General features: G+C 47.3%; 44 non-coding genes across 44 annotated transcripts; all 44 read right to left on the bottom strand.

Moving 5' to 3' along the window:
- Positions 1-326: 326 nt before the first annotated feature.
- Positions 327-445, bottom strand: LOC141023964 (5S ribosomal RNA). Its single transcript, XR_012185562.1, has one exon. It is a non-coding gene; the product is annotated as a 5S ribosomal RNA (ribosomal RNA).
- A 373-nt stretch (positions 446-818) lies between these two features.
- LOC141024307 (5S ribosomal RNA) lies at positions 819-937 on the bottom strand. Its single transcript, XR_012185904.1, has one exon. It is a non-coding gene; the product is annotated as a 5S ribosomal RNA (ribosomal RNA).
- A 372-nt stretch (positions 938-1,309) lies between these two features.
- LOC141023952 (5S ribosomal RNA) lies at positions 1,310-1,428 on the bottom strand. Its single transcript, XR_012185550.1, has one exon. It is a non-coding gene; the product is annotated as a 5S ribosomal RNA (ribosomal RNA).
- Positions 1,429-1,799: 371 nt separating this feature from the next.
- LOC141024464 (5S ribosomal RNA) lies at positions 1,800-1,918 on the bottom strand. Its single transcript, XR_012186062.1, has one exon. It is a non-coding gene; the product is annotated as a 5S ribosomal RNA (ribosomal RNA).
- Positions 1,919-2,289: 371 nt separating this feature from the next.
- On the bottom strand, positions 2,290-2,408 carry LOC141025206 (5S ribosomal RNA). Its single transcript, XR_012186704.1, has one exon. It is a non-coding gene; the product is annotated as a 5S ribosomal RNA (ribosomal RNA).
- A 372-nt stretch (positions 2,409-2,780) lies between these two features.
- LOC141024476 (5S ribosomal RNA) lies at positions 2,781-2,899 on the bottom strand. Its single transcript, XR_012186074.1, has one exon. It is a non-coding gene; the product is annotated as a 5S ribosomal RNA (ribosomal RNA).
- Positions 2,900-3,268: 369 nt separating this feature from the next.
- LOC141024993 (5S ribosomal RNA) lies at positions 3,269-3,387 on the bottom strand. The gene has a single exon (XR_012186491.1). It is a non-coding gene; the product is annotated as a 5S ribosomal RNA (ribosomal RNA).
- Positions 3,388-3,759: 372 nt separating this feature from the next.
- On the bottom strand, positions 3,760-3,878 carry LOC141024306 (5S ribosomal RNA). Its single transcript, XR_012185903.1, has one exon. It is a non-coding gene; the product is annotated as a 5S ribosomal RNA (ribosomal RNA).
- Positions 3,879-4,249: 371 nt separating this feature from the next.
- LOC141023511 (5S ribosomal RNA) lies at positions 4,250-4,368 on the bottom strand. The gene has a single exon (XR_012185111.1). It is a non-coding gene; the product is annotated as a 5S ribosomal RNA (ribosomal RNA).
- A 370-nt stretch (positions 4,369-4,738) lies between these two features.
- LOC141024317 (5S ribosomal RNA) lies at positions 4,739-4,857 on the bottom strand. Its single transcript, XR_012185914.1, has one exon. It is a non-coding gene; the product is annotated as a 5S ribosomal RNA (ribosomal RNA).
- Positions 4,858-5,232: 375 nt separating this feature from the next.
- Positions 5,233-5,351, bottom strand: LOC141024401 (5S ribosomal RNA). The gene has a single exon (XR_012185998.1). It is a non-coding gene; the product is annotated as a 5S ribosomal RNA (ribosomal RNA).
- A 372-nt stretch (positions 5,352-5,723) lies between these two features.
- LOC141024525 (5S ribosomal RNA) lies at positions 5,724-5,842 on the bottom strand. The gene has a single exon (XR_012186123.1). It is a non-coding gene; the product is annotated as a 5S ribosomal RNA (ribosomal RNA).
- A 374-nt stretch (positions 5,843-6,216) lies between these two features.
- Positions 6,217-6,335, bottom strand: LOC141023720 (5S ribosomal RNA). Its single transcript, XR_012185318.1, has one exon. It is a non-coding gene; the product is annotated as a 5S ribosomal RNA (ribosomal RNA).
- A 373-nt stretch (positions 6,336-6,708) lies between these two features.
- Positions 6,709-6,827, bottom strand: LOC141024969 (5S ribosomal RNA). Its single transcript, XR_012186467.1, has one exon. It is a non-coding gene; the product is annotated as a 5S ribosomal RNA (ribosomal RNA).
- A 370-nt stretch (positions 6,828-7,197) lies between these two features.
- Positions 7,198-7,316, bottom strand: LOC141024175 (5S ribosomal RNA). The gene has a single exon (XR_012185772.1). It is a non-coding gene; the product is annotated as a 5S ribosomal RNA (ribosomal RNA).
- Positions 7,317-7,685: 369 nt separating this feature from the next.
- On the bottom strand, positions 7,686-7,804 carry LOC141024202 (5S ribosomal RNA). Its single transcript, XR_012185799.1, has one exon. It is a non-coding gene; the product is annotated as a 5S ribosomal RNA (ribosomal RNA).
- A 373-nt stretch (positions 7,805-8,177) lies between these two features.
- LOC141023937 (5S ribosomal RNA) lies at positions 8,178-8,296 on the bottom strand. Its single transcript, XR_012185535.1, has one exon. It is a non-coding gene; the product is annotated as a 5S ribosomal RNA (ribosomal RNA).
- A 373-nt stretch (positions 8,297-8,669) lies between these two features.
- LOC141023990 (5S ribosomal RNA) lies at positions 8,670-8,787 on the bottom strand. Its single transcript, XR_012185588.1, has one exon. It is a non-coding gene; the product is annotated as a 5S ribosomal RNA (ribosomal RNA).
- Positions 8,788-9,156: 369 nt separating this feature from the next.
- LOC141024361 (5S ribosomal RNA) lies at positions 9,157-9,275 on the bottom strand. Its single transcript, XR_012185958.1, has one exon. It is a non-coding gene; the product is annotated as a 5S ribosomal RNA (ribosomal RNA).
- Positions 9,276-9,645: 370 nt separating this feature from the next.
- On the bottom strand, positions 9,646-9,766 carry LOC141024535 (5S ribosomal RNA). Its single transcript, XR_012186133.1, has one exon. It is a non-coding gene; the product is annotated as a 5S ribosomal RNA (ribosomal RNA).
- Positions 9,767-10,137: 371 nt separating this feature from the next.
- LOC141024310 (5S ribosomal RNA) lies at positions 10,138-10,256 on the bottom strand. The gene has a single exon (XR_012185907.1). It is a non-coding gene; the product is annotated as a 5S ribosomal RNA (ribosomal RNA).
- A 372-nt stretch (positions 10,257-10,628) lies between these two features.
- On the bottom strand, positions 10,629-10,749 carry LOC141024494 (5S ribosomal RNA). Its single transcript, XR_012186092.1, has one exon. It is a non-coding gene; the product is annotated as a 5S ribosomal RNA (ribosomal RNA).
- A 373-nt stretch (positions 10,750-11,122) lies between these two features.
- LOC141024456 (5S ribosomal RNA) lies at positions 11,123-11,240 on the bottom strand. The gene has a single exon (XR_012186054.1). It is a non-coding gene; the product is annotated as a 5S ribosomal RNA (ribosomal RNA).
- Positions 11,241-11,612: 372 nt separating this feature from the next.
- LOC141023714 (5S ribosomal RNA) lies at positions 11,613-11,731 on the bottom strand. The gene has a single exon (XR_012185313.1). It is a non-coding gene; the product is annotated as a 5S ribosomal RNA (ribosomal RNA).
- Positions 11,732-12,100: 369 nt separating this feature from the next.
- LOC141024441 (5S ribosomal RNA) lies at positions 12,101-12,219 on the bottom strand. Its single transcript, XR_012186039.1, has one exon. It is a non-coding gene; the product is annotated as a 5S ribosomal RNA (ribosomal RNA).
- Positions 12,220-12,591: 372 nt separating this feature from the next.
- On the bottom strand, positions 12,592-12,710 carry LOC141023953 (5S ribosomal RNA). The gene has a single exon (XR_012185551.1). It is a non-coding gene; the product is annotated as a 5S ribosomal RNA (ribosomal RNA).
- A 373-nt stretch (positions 12,711-13,083) lies between these two features.
- LOC141024519 (5S ribosomal RNA) lies at positions 13,084-13,204 on the bottom strand. Its single transcript, XR_012186117.1, has one exon. It is a non-coding gene; the product is annotated as a 5S ribosomal RNA (ribosomal RNA).
- Positions 13,205-13,574: 370 nt separating this feature from the next.
- On the bottom strand, positions 13,575-13,693 carry LOC141024259 (5S ribosomal RNA). The gene has a single exon (XR_012185857.1). It is a non-coding gene; the product is annotated as a 5S ribosomal RNA (ribosomal RNA).
- Positions 13,694-14,538: 845 nt separating this feature from the next.
- On the bottom strand, positions 14,539-14,657 carry LOC141024266 (5S ribosomal RNA). Its single transcript, XR_012185863.1, has one exon. It is a non-coding gene; the product is annotated as a 5S ribosomal RNA (ribosomal RNA).
- A 373-nt stretch (positions 14,658-15,030) lies between these two features.
- Positions 15,031-15,149, bottom strand: LOC141024155 (5S ribosomal RNA). Its single transcript, XR_012185752.1, has one exon. It is a non-coding gene; the product is annotated as a 5S ribosomal RNA (ribosomal RNA).
- Positions 15,150-15,525: 376 nt separating this feature from the next.
- On the bottom strand, positions 15,526-15,644 carry LOC141024198 (5S ribosomal RNA). Its single transcript, XR_012185795.1, has one exon. It is a non-coding gene; the product is annotated as a 5S ribosomal RNA (ribosomal RNA).
- Positions 15,645-16,020: 376 nt separating this feature from the next.
- On the bottom strand, positions 16,021-16,139 carry LOC141024129 (5S ribosomal RNA). Its single transcript, XR_012185726.1, has one exon. It is a non-coding gene; the product is annotated as a 5S ribosomal RNA (ribosomal RNA).
- A 371-nt stretch (positions 16,140-16,510) lies between these two features.
- LOC141024152 (5S ribosomal RNA) lies at positions 16,511-16,629 on the bottom strand. The gene has a single exon (XR_012185749.1). It is a non-coding gene; the product is annotated as a 5S ribosomal RNA (ribosomal RNA).
- A 369-nt stretch (positions 16,630-16,998) lies between these two features.
- On the bottom strand, positions 16,999-17,117 carry LOC141023950 (5S ribosomal RNA). Its single transcript, XR_012185548.1, has one exon. It is a non-coding gene; the product is annotated as a 5S ribosomal RNA (ribosomal RNA).
- A 372-nt stretch (positions 17,118-17,489) lies between these two features.
- Positions 17,490-17,608, bottom strand: LOC141024363 (5S ribosomal RNA). Its single transcript, XR_012185960.1, has one exon. It is a non-coding gene; the product is annotated as a 5S ribosomal RNA (ribosomal RNA).
- Positions 17,609-17,978: 370 nt separating this feature from the next.
- LOC141024359 (5S ribosomal RNA) lies at positions 17,979-18,096 on the bottom strand. The gene has a single exon (XR_012185956.1). It is a non-coding gene; the product is annotated as a 5S ribosomal RNA (ribosomal RNA).
- Positions 18,097-18,470: 374 nt separating this feature from the next.
- LOC141024514 (5S ribosomal RNA) lies at positions 18,471-18,589 on the bottom strand. Its single transcript, XR_012186112.1, has one exon. It is a non-coding gene; the product is annotated as a 5S ribosomal RNA (ribosomal RNA).
- Positions 18,590-18,959: 370 nt separating this feature from the next.
- On the bottom strand, positions 18,960-19,080 carry LOC141024395 (5S ribosomal RNA). Its single transcript, XR_012185992.1, has one exon. It is a non-coding gene; the product is annotated as a 5S ribosomal RNA (ribosomal RNA).
- A 372-nt stretch (positions 19,081-19,452) lies between these two features.
- On the bottom strand, positions 19,453-19,571 carry LOC141023977 (5S ribosomal RNA). The gene has a single exon (XR_012185575.1). It is a non-coding gene; the product is annotated as a 5S ribosomal RNA (ribosomal RNA).
- Positions 19,572-19,941: 370 nt separating this feature from the next.
- Positions 19,942-20,060, bottom strand: LOC141024333 (5S ribosomal RNA). Its single transcript, XR_012185930.1, has one exon. It is a non-coding gene; the product is annotated as a 5S ribosomal RNA (ribosomal RNA).
- Positions 20,061-20,428: 368 nt separating this feature from the next.
- Positions 20,429-20,547, bottom strand: LOC141024160 (5S ribosomal RNA). The gene has a single exon (XR_012185757.1). It is a non-coding gene; the product is annotated as a 5S ribosomal RNA (ribosomal RNA).
- Positions 20,548-20,917: 370 nt separating this feature from the next.
- On the bottom strand, positions 20,918-21,036 carry LOC141023628 (5S ribosomal RNA). The gene has a single exon (XR_012185228.1). It is a non-coding gene; the product is annotated as a 5S ribosomal RNA (ribosomal RNA).
- Positions 21,037-21,404: 368 nt separating this feature from the next.
- On the bottom strand, positions 21,405-21,522 carry LOC141024446 (5S ribosomal RNA). The gene has a single exon (XR_012186044.1). It is a non-coding gene; the product is annotated as a 5S ribosomal RNA (ribosomal RNA).
- A 370-nt stretch (positions 21,523-21,892) lies between these two features.
- On the bottom strand, positions 21,893-22,011 carry LOC141024453 (5S ribosomal RNA). Its single transcript, XR_012186051.1, has one exon. It is a non-coding gene; the product is annotated as a 5S ribosomal RNA (ribosomal RNA).
- Positions 22,012-22,217: the final 206 nt, after the last annotated feature.

Below are 22,217 nucleotides of genomic sequence, written 5' to 3'. Positions count from 1 at the left end.
GTCCACTCCAAAGATGATTGTCATTCTTACTACCATTACAACCGTTGCCTAATAATGGATAATGCCCTATATATACTACTTCCCCCCCCCCCTCAAACACGGAGACGAGTTTACCACGGTTTCCACCCCTCCCTCTATACCGCAGCAACACGTATTTTTTACCCCTTTCAGAACGCGCTCCTCGCGCCACAAAGCCGCCTCTAGACGGGTGACCAATGAGCAGCGAGCTAAAACATATTGCAACTGTCAAAAATAATATAACGGGGTTAATATATATCGCGCACATGCGATATGTTTGTCACGAGGCACAAAAAATAATTAAAAAGGGAACGCAACACGAGGACTTCCCACGAGGTCACCCATCCTTGTACTACTCTCACCCAAGCACGCTTAACTTCGGAGTTCTGATGGGATCCGGTGCTTTAGTGCTGGTATGATCGCATCCAACATGTTACCCCCGCCTTCGTCCCTTATGCTTGCCACTCCCAGGTCCACTGCAAAGATGATTGTCATTCTTACTACCATTACAACCGTTGCCTAATAATGGATAATGCCCTATATATACTACTTACTCCCCCCCCCCCTCAAACACGGAGACGAGTTTACCACGGTTTCCACCCCTCCCTCTATACCGCAGCAACACGTATTTTTTACCCCTTTCAGAACGCGCTCCTCGCGCCACAAAGCCGCCTCTAGACGCGTGACCAATGAGCAGCGAGCTAAAACATATCGCAAATGTCAAAAATAATATAACGGGGTTAATATATATCGCGCACATGCGATATGTTTGTCACGAGGCGCAAAAAATAATTAAAAAGGGAATGCAACACGAGGATTTTCCAGGAGGTCACCCATCCTAGTACTACTCTCGCCCAAGCACGCTTAACTTCGGAGTTCTTATGGGATCCGGTCATTTAGTGCTGGTATGATCGCATCCGACATGTTAACCCCGCCTTCGTCCCTTATGCTTGCCACTCCCAGGTCCACTGCAAAGATGATTGCCATTCTTACTACCATTACAACCGTTGCCTAATAATGGATAATGCCCTATATATACTACTTACTCCCCCCCCCTCAAACACGGAGACGAGTTTACCACGGTTTCCACCCCTCCCTCTATACCGCAGCAACACGTATTTTTTTACACCTTTCAAAACGCGCTCCTCGCGCCACGAAACCGCCTCTAGACGCGTGACCAATGAGCAGCGAGCTAAAACATATCGCAAATGTCAAAAATAATATAACGGGATTAATATATATCGCGCACATGCGATATGTTTGTCACAAGGCACAAAAAATAAGTAAAAATGGAATGCAACACGAGGACTTGCCAGGAGGTCACCCATCCTAGTACTACTCTCGCCCAAGCACGCTTAACTACGGAGTTCTGATGGGATCCGGTGCTTTAGTGCTGGTATGACCGCATCCGACATGTTACCCCCGCCTTCGTCCCTTATGCTTGCCACTCCCAGGTCCACTTCAAAGATGATTGTCATTCTTACTACCATTACAACCGTTGCCTAATAATGGATAATGCCCTATATATACTACTTACTCCCCCCCCTCAAACACGGAGACGAGTTTACCACGGTTTCCACCCCTCCCTCTATACCGCAGCAACACGTATTTTTTTACCCCTTTCACAACGCGCTCCTCGCGCCACAAAGCCGCCTCTAGACGCGTGACCAATGAGCAGCGAGCTAAAACATATCGCAAATGTCAAAAATAATATAACGGGGTTAATATATATCGCGCACATGCAATATGTTTGTCACGAGGCGCAAAAAATAATTAAAAAGGGAATGGAACACGAGGACTTCCCACGAGGTCACCCATCCTAGTACTACTCTCACCCAAGCACGCTTAACTTTAGAGTTCTGATGGGATCCGGTGCTTTAGTGCTAGTATGATCGCATCCCACATGTTACCCCCGCCTTCGTCCCTTATGCTTGCCACTCCCAGGTCCACTGCAAAGATGATTGTCATTCTTACTACCATTACAACCGTTGCCTAATAATAGATAATGCCCTATATATATTACTTACTCCCCCCCCCTCAAACACGGAGACGAGTTTACCACGGTTTCCACCCCTCCCTCTATACCGCAGCAACACCTATTTTTTACCCCTTTCAGAACGCGCTCCTCGCGCCACAAAGCCGCCTCTAGACGCGTGACCAATGAGGAGCGAGCTAAAACATATCGCAAATGTCAAAAATAATATAACGGGGTTAATATATATCGCGCACATGCGATATGTTTGTCACGAGCCGCAAAAAATAATTAAAAAGGGAATGCAACACGAGGACTTCCCAGGAGGTCACCCATCCTAGTACTACTCTCGCCCAAGCACGCTTAACTACGGAGTTCTGATGGGATCCGGTGCTTTAGTGCTAGTATGATTGCATCCGACATGTTACCCCCGCCTTCGTCCCTTATGCTTGCCACTCCCAGGTCCACTGCAAAGATGATTGTCATTCTTACTACCATTACAACCGTTGCCTAATAATGGATAATGCCCTATATATACTACTTACTCCCCCTCCCTCAAACACGGAGACGAGTTTACCACGGTTTCCACCCCTCCCTCTATACCGCAGCAACACGTATTTTTTTACCCCTTTCAGAACGCGCTCCTCGCGCCACAAAGCCGCCTCTAGACGCGTGACCAATGAGCAGCGAGCTAAAACATATCGCAAATGTCAAAAATAATATAACGGGGTTAATATATATCGCGCACATGCGATATGTTTGTCACGAGGCACAAAAAATAATTAAAAAGGGAATGCAACACGAGGATTTTCCAGGAGGTCACCCATCCTAGTACTACTCTCGCCCAAGCACGCTTAACTTCGGAGTTCTTATGGGATCCGGTCATTTAGTGTTGGTATGATCGCATCCGACATGTTACCCCCGCCTTCGTCCCTTATGCTTGCCACTCCCAGGTCCACTGCAAAGATGATTGTCATTCTTACTACCATTACAACCGTTGCCTAATAATAGATAATGCCCTATATATATTACTACTCCCCCCCCTCAAACACGGAGACGAGTTTAGCACGGTTTCCACCCCTCCCTCTATACCGCAGCAACACGTATTTTTTTCCCCTTTCAGAACGCGCTCCTCGCGCCACAAAGCCGCCTCTGGACGCGTGACCAATGAGGAGCGAGCTAAAACATATCGCAAATGTCAATAATAATATAACGGGGTTAATATATATCGAGCACATGCGATATGTTTGTCACGAGCCGTAAAAAATAATTAAAAAGGGAATGCAACACGAGGACTTCCCAGGAGGTCACCCATCCTAGTACTACTCTCGCCCAAGCACGCTTAACTACGGAGTTCTGATGGGATCCGGTGCTTTAGTGCTGGTATGACCGCATCCGACATGTTACCCCCGCCTTCGTCCCTTATGTTTGCCACTCCCAGGTCCACTGCAAAGATGATTGCCATTCTTACTACCATTACAACCGTTGCCTAATAATGGATAATGCCCTATATATACTACTTACTCCCCCCCCCTCAAACACGGAGACGAGTTTACCACGGTTTCCACCCCTCCCTCTATACCGCAGCAACACGTATTTTTTTACCCCTTTCAGAACGCGCTCCTCGCGCCACAAAGCCGCCTCTAGACGCGTGACCAATGAGCAGCGAGCTAAAACATATCGCAAATGTCAAAAATAATATAACGGGGTTAATATATATCGCGCACATGCGATATGTTTGTCACGAGGCGCAAAAAATAATTAAAAAGGGAATGCAACACGAGGATTTTCCAGGAGGTCACCCATCCTAGTACTACTCTCGCCCAAGCACGCTTAACTTCGGAGTTCTTATGGGATCCGGTCATTTAGTGCTGGTATGATCGCATCCGACATGTTACCCCCGCCTTCGTCCCTTATGCTTGCCACTCCCAGGTCCACTGCAAAGATGATTGCCATTCTTACTACCATTACAACCGTTGCCTAATAATGGATAATGCCCTATATATACTACTTAGTCCCCCCCCTCAAACACGGAGACGAGTTTACCACGGTTTCCACCCCTCCCTCTATACCGCAGCAACACGTATTTTTTTACACCTTTCAAAACGCGCTCCTCGCGCCACAAAACCGCCTCTAGACGCGTGACCAATGAGCAGCGAGCTAAAACATATCGCAAATGTCAAAAATAATATAACGGGATTAATATATATCGTGCACATGCGATATGTTTGTCACGAGGCACAAAAAATAAGTAAAAATGGAATGCAACACGAGGACTTCCCAGGAGGTCACCCATCCTAGTACTACTCTCGCCCAAGCACGCTTAACTTCGGAGTTCTTATGGGATCCGATGCTTTAGTGCTGGTATGATCGCATCCGATATGTTACCCCCGCCTTCGTCCCTTATGCTTGCCACTCCCATGTCCACTTCAAAGATGATTGTCATTCTTACTACCATTACAACCGTTGCCTAATAATGGATAATGCCCTAAATATAGTACTTCCCCCCCCCCTCAAACACGGAGACGAGTTTACCACGGTTTCCACCCCTCCCTCTATACCGCAGCAACACGTATTTTTTTACCCCTTTCAGAACGCGCTCCTCGCGCCACAAAGCCGCCTCTAGACGCGTGACCAATGAGCAGCGAGCTAAAACATATCGCAAATGTCAAAAATAATATAACGGGGTTAATATATATCGCGCACATGCGATATGTTTGTCACGAGGCGCAAAAAATAATTAAAAAGGGAACGCATCACGAGGACTTCCCACGAGGTCACCCATCCTAGTACTACTCTCACCCAAGCACGCTTAACTTCGGAGTTCTGATGGGATCCGGTGCTTTAGTGCTGCTATGATCGCATCCCACATGTTACCCCCGCGTTCGTCCCTTATGCTTGCCACTGCCATGTCCACTGCAAAGATGATTGTCATTCTTACTACCATTACAACCGTTGCCTAATAATGGATAATGCCCTATATATACTACTTACTTCCCCCCCCCCCTCAAACACGGAGACGAGTTTACCACGGTTTCCACCCCTCCCTCTATACCGCAGCAACACGTATTTTTTTACCCCTTTCAGAACGCGCTCCTCGCGCCACAAAGCCGCCTCTAGACGCGTGACCAATGAGCAGCGAGCTAAAACATATCGCAAATGTCAAAAATAATATAACGGGGATAATATATATCGCGCACATGCGATATGTTTGTCACGAGGCGCAAAAAATAATTAAAAAGGGAACGCATCACGAGGACTTCCCACGAGGTCACCCATCCTAGTACTACTCTCACCCAAGCACGTTTAACTTCGGAGTTCTGATGGGATCCGGTGCTTTAGTGCTGCTATGATCGCATCCCACATGTTACCCCCGCCTTCGTCCCTTATGCTTGCCACTCCCAGGTCCACTGCAAAGATGATTGTCATTCTTACTACCATTACAACCGTTGCCTAATAATAGATAATGCCCTATATATACTACTTACTCCCCCCCCCCTCAAACACGGAGACGAGTTTACCACGGTTTCCACCCCTCCCTCTATACCGCAGCAACACGTATTTTTTACCCCTTTCAGAACGCGCTCCTCGCGCCACAAAGCCGCCTCTAGACGCGTGACCAATGAGCAGTGAGCTAAAACATATCGCAAATGTCAAAAATAATATAACGGGGTTAATATATATCGCGCACATGCGATATGTTAGTCACGAGCCGCAAAAAATAATTAAAAAGGGAATGCAACACGAGGACTTCCCAGGAGGTCACCCATCCTAGTACTACTCTCGCCCAAGCACGCTTAACTACGGAGTTCTGATGGGATCCGGTGCTTTAGTGCTGGTATGATCGCATCCGACATGTTACCCCCGCCTTCGTCCCTTATGCTTGCCACTCCCAGGTCCACTGCAAAGATGATTGTCATTCTTACTACCATTACAACCGTTGCCTAATAATGGATAATGCCCTATATATACTACTTACTCCCCCCCCCCCTCAAACACGGAGACGAGTTTACCACGGTTTCCACCCCTCCCTCTATACCGCAGCAACACGTATTTTTTTACCCCTTTCAGAACGCGCTCCTCGCGCCACAAAGCCGCCTCTAGACGCGTGACCAATGAGCAGCGAGCTAAATCATATCGCAAATGTCAAAAATAATATAACGGGGTTAATATATATCGCGCACATGCGATATGTTTGTCACGAGCCGCAAACAATAATTAAAAAGGGAATGCAACACGAGGACTTCCCAGGAGGTCACCCATCCTAGTACTACTCTCGCCAAAGCACGCTTAACTACGGAGTTCTGATGGGATCCGGTGCTTTAGTGCTGGTATGATCGCATCCGACATGTTACCCCCGCCTTCGTCCCTTATGCTTGCCACTCCCAGGTCCACTGCAAAGATGATTGCCATTCTTACTACCATTACAACCGTTGCCTAATAATGGATAATGCCCTATATATACTTCTTACTCCCCCCCCCCTCAAACACGGAGACGAGTTTACCACGGTTTCCACCCCTCCCTATATACCGCAGCAACACGTATTTTTTTACACCTTTCAAAACGCGCTCCTCGCGCCACAAAACCGCCTCTAGACGCATGACCAATGAGCAGCGAGCTAAAACATATCGCAAATGTCAAAAATAATATAACGGGATTAATATATATCGCGCACATGCGATATGTTTGTCACGAGGCACAAAAAATAAGTAAAAATGGAATGCAACACGAGGACTTCCCAGGAGGTCACCCATCCTAGTACTACTCTCACCCAAGCACGCTTAACTTCGGAGTTCTGATGGGATCCGGTGCTTTAGTGCTGGTATGATCGCATCCGACATGTTACCCCCGCCTTCGTCCCTTATGCTTGCCACTCCCAGGTCCACTGCAAAGATGATTGTCATTCTTACTACCATTACAACCGTTGCCTAATAATGGACAATGCCCTATATATACTACTTACTCCCCCCCTCAAACACGGAGACGAGTTTACCACGGTTTCCACCCCTCCCTCTATACCGCAGCAACACGTATTTTTTTACCCCTTTCAGAACGCGCTCCTCGCGCCACAAAGCCGCCTCTAGACGCGTGACCAATGAGCAGCGAGCTAAAACATATCGCAAATGTCAAAAATAATATAACGGGGTTAATATATATCGTGCACATGCGATATGTTTGTCACGAGGCGCAAAAAATAATTAAAAAGGGAATGCAACACGAGGACTTCCCACGAGGTCACCCATCCTAGGACTACTCTTACCCAAGCACGCTTAACTTCGGAGTTCTGATGGGATCCGGTGCTTTAGTGCTGGTATGATCGCATCCAACATGTTACCCCCGCCTTCGTCCCTTATGCTTGCCACTCCCAGGTCCACTGCAAAGATGATTGTCATTCTTACTACCATTACAACCGTTGCCTACTAATGGATAATGCTCTATATATACTACTTACTCCCCCCCTCAAACACGGAGACGAGTTCACCACGGTTTCCACCCCTCCCTCTATACCGCAGCAACACGTATTTTTTACCCCTTTCAGAACGCGCTCCTCCCGCCACAAAGCCGCTTCTGGACGCGTGACCAATGGGCAGCGAGCTAAAACATATCGTAAATGTCAAAAATAATATAACGGGGTTAATATATATCGCGCACATGCAATATGTTTGTCACGAGGCGCAAAAAATAAATAAAAAGGGAATGGAACACGAGGACTTCCCAGGAGGTCACCCATCCTAGTACTACTCTCGCCCAAGCATGCTTAACTTCAGAGTTCTGATGGGATCCGGTGCTTTAGTGCTGGTATGATCGCATCCGACATGTTACCCCCGCCTTCGTCCCTTATGCTTGCCACTCCCAGGTCCACTGCAAAGATGATTGTCATTCTTACTACCATTACAACCGTTGCCTAATAATGGATAATGCCCTATATATACTACTTACTCCCCCCCCCCTCAAACACGGAGACGAGCTTACCACGGTTTCCACCCCTCCCTCTATACCGCAGCAACACGTATTTTTCTACCCCTTTCACAACGCGCTCCTCGCGCCACAAAGCCGCCTCTGGACGCGTGACCAATGGGCAGCGAGCTAAAACATATCGCAAATGTCAAAAATAATATAACGGGGTTAATATATATCGCGCACATGCGATATGTTTGTCACGAGGTGCAAAAAATAATTAAAAAGGGAATGGAACACGAGGACTTCCCAGGAGGTCACCCATCCTAGTACAACTCTCGCCCAAGCACGCTTAACTTCGGAGTTCTGATGGGATCCGGTGCTTTAGTGCTGGTATGATCGCATACGACATGTTACCCCCGCCTTCGTACCTTATGCTTGCCACTCCCAGGTCCATTGCAAAGATGATTGTCATTCTTACTACCATTACAACCGTTGCCTAATAATGGATAATGCCCTATATATACTACTTACTCCCCCCCCCCTCAAACACGGAGACGAGTTTACCACGGTTTCCACCCCTCCCTCTATACCGCAGCAACACGTATTTTTTTACCCCTTTCAGAACGCGCTCCTCGCGCCACAAAGCCGCCTCTAGACGCGTGACCAATGAGCAGCGAGCTAAAACATATCGCAAATGTCAAAAATAATATAACGGGGTTAATATATATCGCGCACATGTGATATGTTAGTCATGAGGCGCAAAAAATAATTAAAAAGGGAATGCAACACGAGGACTTCCCAGGAGGTCACCCATCCTAGTACAATCTCGCCCAAGCACGCTTAACTTCGGAGTTCTGATGGGATCCGGTGCTTTAGTGCTGCTATGATCGCATCCAACATGTTACCCCCACCTTCGTCCCTTATGCTTGCCACTCCCAGGTCCACTGCAAAGATGATTGTCATTCTTACTACCATTACAACCGTTGCCTAATAATGGATAATGCCCTTTATATACTACTTACTCCCCCCCTCAAACACGGAGACGAGTTTACCACGGTTTCCACCCCTCCCTCTATACCGCAGCAACACGTATTTTTTTACGCCTTTCAGAACGCGCTCCTCGCGCCACAAAGCCGCCTCTAGACGCGTGACCAATGAGCAGCCAGCTAAAACATATCGCAAATGTCAAAAATAATATAACGGGGTTAATATATATCGCGCACATGTGATATGTTTGTCATGAGGCGCAAAAATAATTAAAAAGGGAATGCAACACGAGGACTTCCCAGGAGGTCACCCACCCTAGTACTACTCTCGCCCAAGCACGCTTAACTTTGGAGTTCTGATGGGATCCGATGCTTTAGTCCTGCTATGATCGCATCCAACATGTTACCCCCGCCTTCGTCCCTTATGCTTGCCACTCCCAGGTCCACTGCAAAGATGATTGTCATTCTTACTACCATTACAACCGTTGCCTAATAATGGATAATGCCCTATATATACTACTTACTCCCCCCCCCCAAACACGGAGACGAGTTTACCACGGTTTCCACCCCTCCCTCTATACCGCAGCAACACGTATTTTTTTACCCCTTTCAGAACGCGCTCCTCGCGCCAGAAAGCCGCCTCTAGACGCGTGACCAATGAGCAGCGAGCTAAAACATATCGCAAATGTAAAAAATAATATAACGGGGTTAATATATATCGCACACATGTGATATGTTTGTCATGAGGCGCAAAAAATAATTAAAAAGGAATGCAGCACGAGGACTTCCCAGGAGGTCACCCATATCCTTGTACTACTCTCGCCCAAGCACGCTTAACTTCGGAGTTCTGATGGGATCTGGTGCTTTAGTGCTGCTATGATCGCATCCAACATGTTACCCCCACCTTCGTCCCTTATGCTTGCCACTCCTAGGTCCACTGCAAAGATGATTGTCATTCTTACTACCATTACAACCGTTGCCTAATAATGGATAATGCCCTATATATACTACTTACTCCCCCCCCCTCAAACACGGAGACGAGTTTACCACGGTTTCCACCCCTCCCTCTATACCGCAGCAACACGTATTTTTTACCCCTTTCAGAACGCGCTCCTCGCGCCACAAAGCCGCCTCTGGACGCGTGACCAATGGGCAGCGAGCTAAAACATATCGCAAATGTCAAAAATAATATAACGGGGTTAATATATATCGCGCACATGTGATATGTTTGTCACGAGGCGCAAAACATAATTAAAAAGGGAATGGAACACGAGGACTTCCCAGGAGGTCACCCATCCTAGTACTACTCTCGCCCAAGCACGCTTAACTTTAGAGTTCTGATGGGACCCGGTGCTTTAGTGCTGGTATGATCGCATCCAACATGTTACCCCCGCCTTCGTCCCTTATGCTTGCCACTCCCAGGTCCACTGCAAAGATGATTGTCATTCTTACTACCATTACAACCGTTGCCTAATAATGGATAATGCCCTATATATACTACTTACTCCCCCCCCCTCAAACACGGAGACGAGTTTACCACGGTTTCCACCCCTCCCTCTATACCGCAGCAACACGTATTTTTTTACCCCTTTCAGAACGCGCTCCTCGCGCCACAAAGCCGCCTCTAGACGCGTGACCAATGAGCAGCGAGCTAAAACATATCGCAAATGTAAAAAATAATATAATGGGGTTAATATATATCGCACACATGTGATATGTTTGTCATGAGGCGCAAAAAAATAATTAAAAAGGAATGCAGCACGAGGACTTCCCAGGAGGTCACCCATATCCTTGTACTACTCTCGCCCAAGCACGCTTAACTTCGGAGTTCTGATGGGATCCGGTGCTTTAGTGCTGCTATGATCGCATCCAACATGTTACCCCCACCTTCGTCCCTTATGCTTGCCACTCCTAGGTCCACTGCAAAGATGATTGTCATTCTTACTACCATTACAACCGTTGCCTAATAATGGATAATGCCCTATATATACTACTTACTCGCCCCCCCCTCAAACACGGAGACGAGTTTACGACGGTTTCCACCCCTCCCTCTATACCGCAGCAACACGTATTTTTTTACCCCTTTCAGAACGCGCTCCTCGCGCCACAAAGCCGCATCTAGACGCGTGACCAATGAGCAGCGAGCTAAAACATATCGCAAATGTCAAAAATAATATAACGGGGTTAATATATATCGCGCACATGCGATATGTTTGTCACGAGGCGCAAAATATAATTAAAAAGGGAATGCACACGAGGACTTCCCAAGAGGTCACGCATCCTAGTACTACTCTCGCCCAAGCACGCTTAACTTCAGAGTTCTGATGGGATCCGGTGCTTTAGTGCTGGTATGATCGCATCCGACATGTTACCCCCGCCTTCGTCCCTTGTGCTTGCCACTCCCAGGTCCACTGCAAAGATGATTGTCATTCTTACTACCATTACAACCGTTGCCTAATAATGGATAATGCCCTATATATACTACATACTCCCCCCCCCTCAAACACGGAGACGAGTTTACCACGATTTCCACCCCTCCCTCTATACCGCAGCAACACGTATTTTTTTACCCCTTTCAGAACGCGCTCCTCGCACCAGAAAGCCGCATCTAGACGCGTGACCAATGAGCAGCGAGCTAAAACATATCGCAAATGTCAAAAATAATATAACGGGGTTAATATATATCGCGCACATGCGATATGTTTGTCACGAGGCGCAAAAAATAATTAAAAAGGGAATGCAACACAAGGACTTCCCAGGAGGTCACCCATCCTAGTACTACTCTCGCCCAAGCACGCTTAACTTCGGTGTTCTGATGGGATCCGGTGCTTTAGTGCTGGTATGATCGCATCCAACATGTTACCCCCGCCTTCGTCCCTTATGCTTGCCACTCCCAGGTCCACTGTAAAGATGATTGTCATTCTTACTACCATTACAACCGTTGCCTAATAATGGATAATGCCCTATATATACTACTTACTCCCCCCCGTCAAACACGGAGACGAGTTTACCACGGTTTCCACCCCTCCCTCTATACCGCAGCAACACGTATTTTTTCCCCTTTCAGAATGCGCTCCTCGCGCCAAATAGCCGCCTCTAGACGCGTGACCAATGCGCAGCGAGCTAAAACATATCGCAAATGTCAAAAATAATATAACGGGGTTAATATATATCGCGCACATGTGATATGTTTGTCATGAGGCGCAAAAAATAATTAAAAAGGGAATGCAACACGAGGACTTCCCCGGAGGTCACCCATCCTAGTACTACTCTCGCCCAAGCACGCTTAACTTCGCAGTTTTGATGGGATCCGGTGCTTTAGTGCTGGTATCATCGCATCCAACATGTTACCCCCGCCTTCGTCCCTTATGCTTGCCACTCCCAGGTCCACTTCAAAGATGATTGTCATTCTTACTACCATTACAACCGTTGCCTAATAATGGATAATGCCCTATATATACTACTTACTCCCCCCCCCCTCAAACACGGAGACGAGTTTACCACGGTTTCCACCCCTCCCTCTATACCGCAGCAACACGTATTTTTTACCCCTTTCAGAACGCGCTCCTCGCGCCACAAAGCCGCCTCTGGACGCGTGACCAATGGGCAGCGAGCTAAAACATATCGCAAATGTCAAAAATAATATAACTGGGTTAATATATATCGCGCACATGCAATATGTTTGTCACGAGGCGCAAAAAATAATTAAAAAGGGAATGGAACACGAGGACTTCCCAGGAGGTCACCCATCCTAGTACTACTCTCGCCCAAGCATGCTTAACTTCGGAGTTCTGATGGGATCCGGTGCTTTAGTGCTGGTATGATCGCATCCAACATGTTACCCCCGCCTTCGTCCCTTATGCTTGCCACTCCCAGGTCCACTTCAAAGATGATTGTCATTCTTACTACCATTACAACCGTTGCCTAATAATGGATAATGCCCTATATATACTACTTACTCCCCCCCCCCTCAAACACGGAGACGAGTTTACCACGGTTTCCACCCCTCCCTCTATACCGCAGCAACACGTATTTTTTTACCCCTTTCAGAACGCGCTCCTCGCGCCACAAAGCCGCCTCTATACGCTTGACCAATGAGCAGCGAGCTAAAACATATCGCAAATGTAAAAAAATAATATAACGGGGTTAATATATATCGCACACATGTGATATGTTTGTCATGAGGAGGAAAAAATAATTAAAAAGGAATGCAGCACGAGGACTTCCCAGGAGGTCACCCATATCCTAGTACTACTCTCGCCCAACCACGCTTAACTTCGGAGTTCTGATGGGATCCGGTGCTTTAGTGCTGCTATGATCGCATCCAACATGTTACCCCCACCTTCGTCCCTTATGCTTGCCACTCCTAGGTCCACTGCAAAGATGATTGTCATTCTTACTACCATTACAACCGTTGCCTAATAATGGATAATGCCCTATATATACTACTTACTCCCCCCCTCAAACACGGAGACGAGTTTACCACGGTTTCCACCCCTCCCTCTATACCGCATCAACACGTATTTTTTTTACCCCTTTCAGAACGCGCTCCTCGCGCCACGAAGCCGCCTCTAGACGCGTGAACAATGAGCAGGGAGCTAAAACATATCGCAAATGTCAAAAATAATATAACGGGGTTAATATATATCGCGCACATGTGATATATTTGTCATGAGGCGCAAAAAATAATTAAAAAGGAATGCAACACGAGGACTTCACAGGAGGTCACCCATCCTAGTACTACTCTCGCCCAAGCACGCTAAACTTCGAAGTTCTGATGGGATCCGGTGCTTTAGTGCTGGTATGATCGCATCAAACATGTTACCCCCGCCTTCGTCCCTTGTGCTTGCCACTCCCAGGTCCACTTCAAAGATGATTGTCATTCTTACTACCATTACAACCGTTGCCTAATAATGGATAATGCTCTATATATACTATTACTCCCCCCCCCCTCAAACACGGAGACGAGTTTACCACGGTTTCCACCCCTCCCTCTGTACCGCAGCAACACGTATTTTTTTACCCCTTTCAGAACGCGCTCCTCGCGCCACAAAGCCGCATCTAGACGCGTGACCAATGAGCAGCGAGCTAAAACATATCGCAAATGTCAAAAATAATATAACGGAGTTAATATATATCGCGCACATGCGATATGTTTGTCACGAGGCGCAAAAAATAATTAAAAAGGGAATGCAACACGAGGAGTTCCCAAAAGGTCACCCATCCTAGTACTACTCTCGCCCAAGAAGTTCTGATGGGATCCGGTGCTTTAGTGCTGGTATGATCACATCCGACATGTTACCCCCGCCTTCGTCCTTTATGCTCGCCACTACCAGGTCCACTGCAAAGATGATTGTCATTCTTACTACCATTACAACCGTTGCCTAATAATGGATAATGCCCTATATATACTACTTACTCCCCCCCTCAAACACGGAGACGAGTTTACCACGGTTTCCACCCCTCCCTCTATACCGCAGCAACACGTATTTTTTACCCCTTTCACAACGCGCTCCTCGCGCCACAAAGCCACCTCTGGACGCGTGACCAATGGGCAGCGAGCTAAAACATATCGCAAATGTCAAAAATAATATAAGGGGTTAATATATATCGCGCACATGCGATATGTTTGTCACGAGGCGCAAAAAATAATTAAAAAGGGAATGGAACACGAGGACTTCCCAGGAGGTCACCCATCCTAGTACTACTCTCGCCCAAGCACGCTTAACTTCAGAGTTTTGATGGGATCCGGTGCTTTAGTGCTGGTATGATCACATCCGACATGTTACCCCCGCCTTCGTCCCTTGTGCTTGCCACTCCCAGGTCCACTTCAAAGATGATTGTCATTCTTACTACCATTATAACCGTTGCCTAATAATGGATAATGCCCTATATATACTACTTACTCCCCCCCCCCTCAAACACGGAGACGAGCTCACCACGGTTTCCACCCCTCCCTCTATACCGCAGCAACACGTATTTTTTTACCCCTTTCAGAACGCGCTCCTCGCACCAGAAAGCCGCATCTAGACGCGTGACCAATGAGCAGCGAGCTAAAACATATCGCAAATGTCAAAAATAATATAACGGGGTTAATATATATCGCGCACATGCGATATGTTTGTCACGAGGCGCAAAAAATAATTAAAAAGGGAATGCAACACGAGGACTTCCCAGGAGGTCACCCATCCTAGTACTACTCTCGCCCAAGCACGCTTAACTTCGGAGTTCTTATGGGATCCGGTGCTTTAGGGATGGTATGATCGCATCCGATATGTTACCCCCGCCTTCGTCCCTTATGCTTGCCACTCCCAGGTCCACTGTAAAGATGATTGTCATTCTTACTACCATTACAACCGTTGCCTAATAATGGATAATGCCCTATATATACTACTTACTCCCCCCCCCCCCCCGTCAAACACGGAGACGAGTTTACCACGGTTTCCACCCCTCCCTCTATACCGCAGCAACACGTATTTTTTCCCCTTTCAGAACGCGCTCCTCGCGCCACAAAGCCGCCTCATGACGCGTGACCAATGAGCAGCGAGCTAAAATATATCGCGAATGTCAAAAATAATATAACGGGGTTAATATATATCGCGCACATGTGATATGTTTGTCATGAGGCGCAAAAAATAATTAAAAAGGGAATGCAACACGAGGACTTCACAGGAGGTCACCCATCCTAGTACTACCCTCGCCCAAGCACGCTAAACTTCGAAGTTCTGATGGGATCCGGTGCTTTAGTGCTGGTATGATCGCATCAAACATGTTACCCCCGCCTTCGTCCCTTGTGCTTGCCACTCCCAGGTCCACTGCAAAGATGATTGTCATTCTTACTACCATTACAACCGTTGCCTAATAATGGATAATGCCCTATATATACTATTACTCCCCCCCCCCCCCCGCAAACACGGAGACGAGTTCACCACGGTTTCCACCCCTCCCTCTGTACCGCAGCAACACGTATTTTTTTACCCCTTTCAGAACGCGCTCCTCGCGCCACAAAGCCGCATCTAGACGCGTGACCAATGAGCAGCGAGCTAAAACATATCGCAAATGTCAAAAATAATATAACGGGGTTAATATTTATCGCGCACATGCAATATGTTTGTCACGAGGCGCAAAACATAATTAAAAAGGGAATGGAACACGAGGACTTCCCAGGCGGTCACCCATCCTAGTACTACTCTCGCCCAAGCACGCTTAACTTCAGAGTTCTGATGGGATCCGGCGCTTTAGTGCTGGTATGATCGCATCCGACATGTTACCCCCGCCTTCGTCCCTTATGCTTGCCACTCCCAGGTCCACTGCAAAGATGATTGTCATTCTTACTACCATTACAACCGTTGCCTAATAATGGATAATGCCCTATATATACTACTTACTCCCCCCCCTCAAACACGGAGACGAGTTTACCACGGTTTCCACCCCTCCCTCTATACCGCAGCAACACGTATTTTTCTACCCCTTTCACAACGCGCTCCTCGCGCCACAAAGCCGCCTCTGGACGCGTGACCAATGGGCAGCGAGCTAAAACATATCGCAAATGTCAAAAATAATATAACGGGTTTAATATATATCGCGCACATGCGATATGTTTGTCACGAGGCGCAAAACATAATTAAAAAGGGAATGGAACACGAGGACTTCCAAGGAGGTCACCCATCCTAGTACTACTCTCGCCCAAGCACGCTTAACTTCAGAGTTCTGATGGGATCCGGTGCTTTAGTGCTGGTATGATCGCATCCAACATGTTACCCCCGCCTTCGTCCCTTATGCTTGCCACTCCCAGGTCCACTGCAAAGATAATTGTCATTCTTACTACCATTACAACCGTTGCCTAATAATGGATAATGCTCTATATATACTACTTACTCCCCCCCTCAAACACGGAGACGAGTTCACCACGGTTTCCACCCCTCCCTCTATACCGCAGCAACACATATTTTTTACCCCTTTCAGAACGCGCTCCTCGCGCCACAAAGCCGCCTCTGGACGCGTGACCAATGGGCAGCGAGCTAAAACATATCGCAAATGTCAAAAATAATATAACGGGGTTAATATTTATCGCGCACATGCCATATGTTTGTCACGAGGTGCAAAAAATAATTAAAAAGGGAATGGAACACGAGGACTTCCCAGGAGGTCACCCATCCAAGTACTACTCTCGCCCAAGCACGCTTAACTTTGGAGTTCTGATGGGATCCGGTGCTTTAGTGCTGGTATGATCGCATCCGACATGTTACCCCCGCCTTCGTCCCTTATGCTTGCCACTCCCAGGTCCACTGCAAAGATGATTGTCATTCTTACTACCATTACAACCGTTGCCTAATAATGGATAATGCCCTATATATACTACTTACTCCCCCCCCCTCAAACACGGAGACGAGTTTACCACGGTTTCCACCCCTCCCTCTATACCGCAGCAACACGTATTTTTCTACCCCTTTCACAACGCGCTCCTCGCGCCACAAAGCCGCCTCTAGACGCGTGACCAATGGGCAGCGAGCTAAAACATATCGCAAATGTCAAAAATAATATAACGGGGTTAATATATATCGCGCACATGCGATATGTTTGTCACGAGGTGCAAAAAATAATTAAAAAGGGAATGGAACACGAGGACTTCCCAGGAGGTCACCCATCCTAGTACTACTCTAGACCAAGCACGCTTAACTTCGGAGTTCTGATGGGATCCGGTACTTTAGTGCTGGTATGATCACATCCGACATGTTGCCCCCGCCTTCGTCCCTTATGCTTGCCACTCCCAGGTCCACTGCAAAGATGATTGTCATTCTTACTACCATTACAACTGTTGCCTAATAATGGATAATGCCCTATATATACTACTTACTCCCCCCCTCAAACACGAAGACGAGTTTACCACGGTTTCCACCCCTCCCTCTATACCGCAGCAACACGTATTTTTTTACCCCTTTCAGAACGCGCTCCTCGCGCCACAAAGCCGCCTCTAGACGCTTGACCAATGAGCAGCGAGCTAAAACATATCGCAAATGTCAAAAATAATATAACGGGGTTAATATATATCGCGCACATGTGATATGTTTGTCATGAGGCGCAAAAAATAATTAAAAAGGGAATGCAACACGAGGACTTCCCAGGAGGTCACCCATCCTAGTACAATCTCGCCCAAGCACGCTTAACTTCGGAGTTCTGATAGGATCCGGTGCTTTAGTGCTGCTATGATCACATCCAACATGTTACCCCCGCCTTCGTCCCTTATGGTTGCCACTCCCAGGTCCACTGCAAAGATGATTGTCATTCTTACTACCATTACAACCGTTGCCTAATAATGGATAATGCCCTATATATACTACTTACTCCCCCCCACCCTCAAACACGGAGACGAGTTTACCACGGTTTCCACCCCTCCCTCTATACCGCAGCAACACATATTTTTTTACGCCTTTCAGAACGCGCTCCTCGCGCCACAAAGCCGCCTCTAGACGCGTGACCAATGAGCAGCCAGCTAAAACATATCGCAAATGTCAAAAATAATATAACGGGGTTAATATATATCGCGCACATGTGATATGTTTGTCATGAGGCGCAAAAAATAATTAAAAAGGGAATGCAACACGAGGACTTCCCAGGAGGTCACCCACCCTAGTACTACTCTCTCCCAAGCACGCTTAACTTTGGAGTTCTGATGGGATCCGATGCTTTAGTCCTGCTATGATCGCATCCAACATGTTACCCCCGCCTTCGTCCCTTATGCTTGCCACTCCCAGGTCCACTGCAAAGATGATTGTCATTCTTACTACCATTACAACCGTTGCCTAATAATGGATAATGCCCTATATATACTACTTACTCCCCCCCCTCAAACACGGAGACGAGTTTACCACGGTTTCCACCCCTCCCTCTATACCGCAGCAACACGTATTTTTTTACCCCTTTCAGAACGCGCTCCTCGCGCCACAAAGCCGCCTCTAGACGCGTGACCAATGAGCAGCGAGCTAAAACATATCGCAAATGTAAAAAATAATATAACGGGGTTAATATATATCGCACACATGTGATATGTTTGTCATGAGGCGCAAAAAATAATTAAAAAGGAATGCAGCACGAGGACTTCCCAGGAGGTCACCCATATCCTAGTACTACTCTCGCCCAAGCACGCTTAACTTCGGAGTTCTGATGGGATCCGGTGCTTTAGTGCTGCTATGATCGCATCCAACATGTTACCCCCACCTTCGTCCCTTATGCTTGCCACTCCTAGGTCCACTGCAAAGATGATTGTCATTCTTACTACCATTACAACCGTTGCCTAATAATGGATAATGCCCTATATATACTACTTACTCCCCCCCCCTCAAACACGGAGACGAGTTAACCACGGTTTCCACCCCTCCCTCTATACTGCAGCAACACGTATTTTTTTACCCCTTTCAGAACGCGCTCCTCGCGCCACAAAGCCGCCTCTAGACGCGTGAACAATGAGCAGCGAGCTAAAACATATCGCAAATGTCAAAAATAATATAACGGGGTTAATATATATCGCGCACATGTGATATATTTGTCATGAGGCGCAAAAAATAATTAAAAAGGGAATGCAACACGAGGACTTCACAGGAGGTCACCCATCCAAGTACTACTCTCGCCCAAGCACGCTTAACTTCGAAGTTCTGATGGGATCCCGTGCTTTAGTGCTGGTATGATCGCATCCAACATGTTACCCCCGCCTTCGTCCCTTGTGCTTGCCACTCCCAGGTCCACTGCAAAGATGATTGTCATTCTTACTACCATTACAACCGTTGCCTAATAATGGATAATGCCCTATATATACTACTTACTCCCCCCCTCAAACACGGAGACGAGTTTACCACGGTTTCCACCCCTCCCTCTATACCGCAGCAACACGTATTTTTTTACCCCTTTCAGAACGCGCTCCTCGCGCCCCAAAGCCGCATCTAGACGCGTGACCAATGAGCAGCGAGCTAAAACATATCGCAAATGTCAAAAATAATATAACGGGGTTAATATATATCGCGCACATGCGATATGTTTGTCACGAGGCGCAAAAAATAATTAAAAAGGGAATGCAACAGGAGGACTTCCCAAGAGGTCACCCATCCTAGTACTACTCTCGCCCAAGCACGCTTAACTTCGGAGTTCTGATGGGATCCGGTGCTTTACTACTGGTATGATCACATCCCACATGTTACCCCCGCCTTCGTCCTTTATGCTCGCCACTCCCAGGTCCACTGCAAAGATGATTGTCATTCTTACTACCATTACAACCGTTGCCTAATAATGGATAATGCCCTATATATACTACTTACTCCCCCCCTCAAACACGGAGACGAGTTTACCACGGTTTCCACCCCTCCCTCTATACCGCAGCAACACGTATTTTTTACCCCTTTCACAACGCGCTCCTCGCGCCATAAAGCCACCTCTGGACGCGTGACCAATGGGCAGCGAGCTAAAACATATCGCAAGTGTCAAAAATAATATAAGGGGTTAATATATATCGCGCACATGCGATATGTTTGTCACGAGGCGCAAAAAATAATTAAAAAGGGAATGGAACACGTGGACTTCCCAGGAGGTCACCCATCCTAGTACTACTCTCGCCCAAGCACGATTAACTTCAGAGTTCTGATGGGATCCGGTGCTTTAGTGCTGGTATGATCGCATCCGACATGTTAGCCCCGCCTTCGTCCCTTGTGCTTGCCACTCCCAGGTCCACTGCAAAGATGATTGTCATTCTTACTACCATTATAACCGTTGCCTAATAATGGATAATGCCCTATATATACTACTTACTCCCCCCCCTCAAACACGGAGACGAGTTTACCACGATTTCCACCCCTCCCTCTATACCGCAGCAACACGTATTTTTTTACCCATTTCAGAACGCGCTCCTCGCACCAGAAAGCCGCATCTAGACGCGTGACCAATGAGCAGCGAGCTAAAACATATCGCAAATGTCAAAAATAATATAACGGGGTTAATATATATCGCGCACATGCGATATGTTTGTCACGAGGCGCCAAAAATAATTAAAAAGGAATGCAGCACGAGGACTTCCCAGGAGGTCACCCATCCTAGTACTACTCTCGCCCAAGCATGCTTAACTTCGGAGTTCTGATGGGATCCGGTGCTTTAGTGCTGGTATGATCGCATCCAACATGTTACCCCCGCCTTCGTCCCTTATGCTTGCCACTCCCAGGTCCACTGTAAAGATGATTGTCATTCTTACTACCATTACAACCGTTGCCTAATAATGGATAATGCCCTATATATACTACTTACTCCCCCCCGTCAAACACGGAGACGAGTTTACCACGGTTTCCACCCCTCCTCTATACCGCAGCAACACGTATTTTTTTCCCCTTCAGAACGCGCTCCTCGTGCCACAAACCCGCCTCTAGACGCGTGACCAATGAGCAGCGAGCTAAAACATATCGCAAATGTCAAAAATAATATAACGGGGTTAATATATATCGCGCACATGTGATATGTTTGTCATGAGGCGCAAAAAATAATTAAAAAGGGAATGCAACACGAGGGATCCGAGGAGGTCACCCATCCTAGTACTACTCTCGCCCAAGCACGCTTAACTTCGGAGTTTTGATGGGATCCGGTGCTTTAGTGCTGGTATCATCGCATCCAACATGTTACCTCCGCCTTCGTCCCTTATGCTTGCCACTCCCAGGTCCACTGCAAAGATGATTGTCATTCTTACTACCATTACAACCGTTGCCTAATAATGGATAATGCCCTATATATACTACATACTCCCCCCCCTCAAACACGGAGACGAGTTTACCACGGTTTCCACCCCTCCCTCTATACCGCAGCAACACGTATTTTTTACCCCTTTCAGAACGCGCTCCTCGCGCCACAAAGCCGCCTCTGGACGCGTGACCAATGGGCAGCGAGCTAAAACATATCGCAAATGTCAAAAATAATATAACGGGGTTTATATATATCGCGCACATGCAATATGTTTGTCACGAGGCGCAAAACATAATTAAAAAGGGAATGGAACACGAGGACTTCCCAAGAGGTCACCCATCCTTGTACTACTCTCGCCCAAGAACGCTTAACTTTGGAGTTCTGATGGGATCCGGTGCTTTAGTGCTGGTATGATCGCATCCGACATGTTACCCCCGCCTTCGTCCCTTATGCTTGCCACTCCCAGGTCCACTGCAAAGATGATTGTCATTCTTACTACCATTACAACCGTTGCCTAATAATGGATAATGCCCTATATATACTACTTACTCCCCCCCCTCAAACACGGAGACGAGTTTACCACGGTTTCCACCCCTCCCTCTATACCGCAGCAACACATATTTTTCTA

This window comes from Aegilops tauschii, chromosome 5 (assembly GCF_002575655.3).
Source record: "Aegilops tauschii subsp. strangulata cultivar AL8/78 chromosome 5, Aet v6.0, whole genome shotgun sequence".
In the NCBI taxonomy this organism is placed as follows: domain Eukaryota; kingdom Viridiplantae; phylum Streptophyta; class Magnoliopsida; order Poales; family Poaceae; genus Aegilops; species Aegilops tauschii.
Note: the sequence above shows the minus strand (reverse complement) of the source record. Positions and strands in the feature narration are given on the sequence as shown.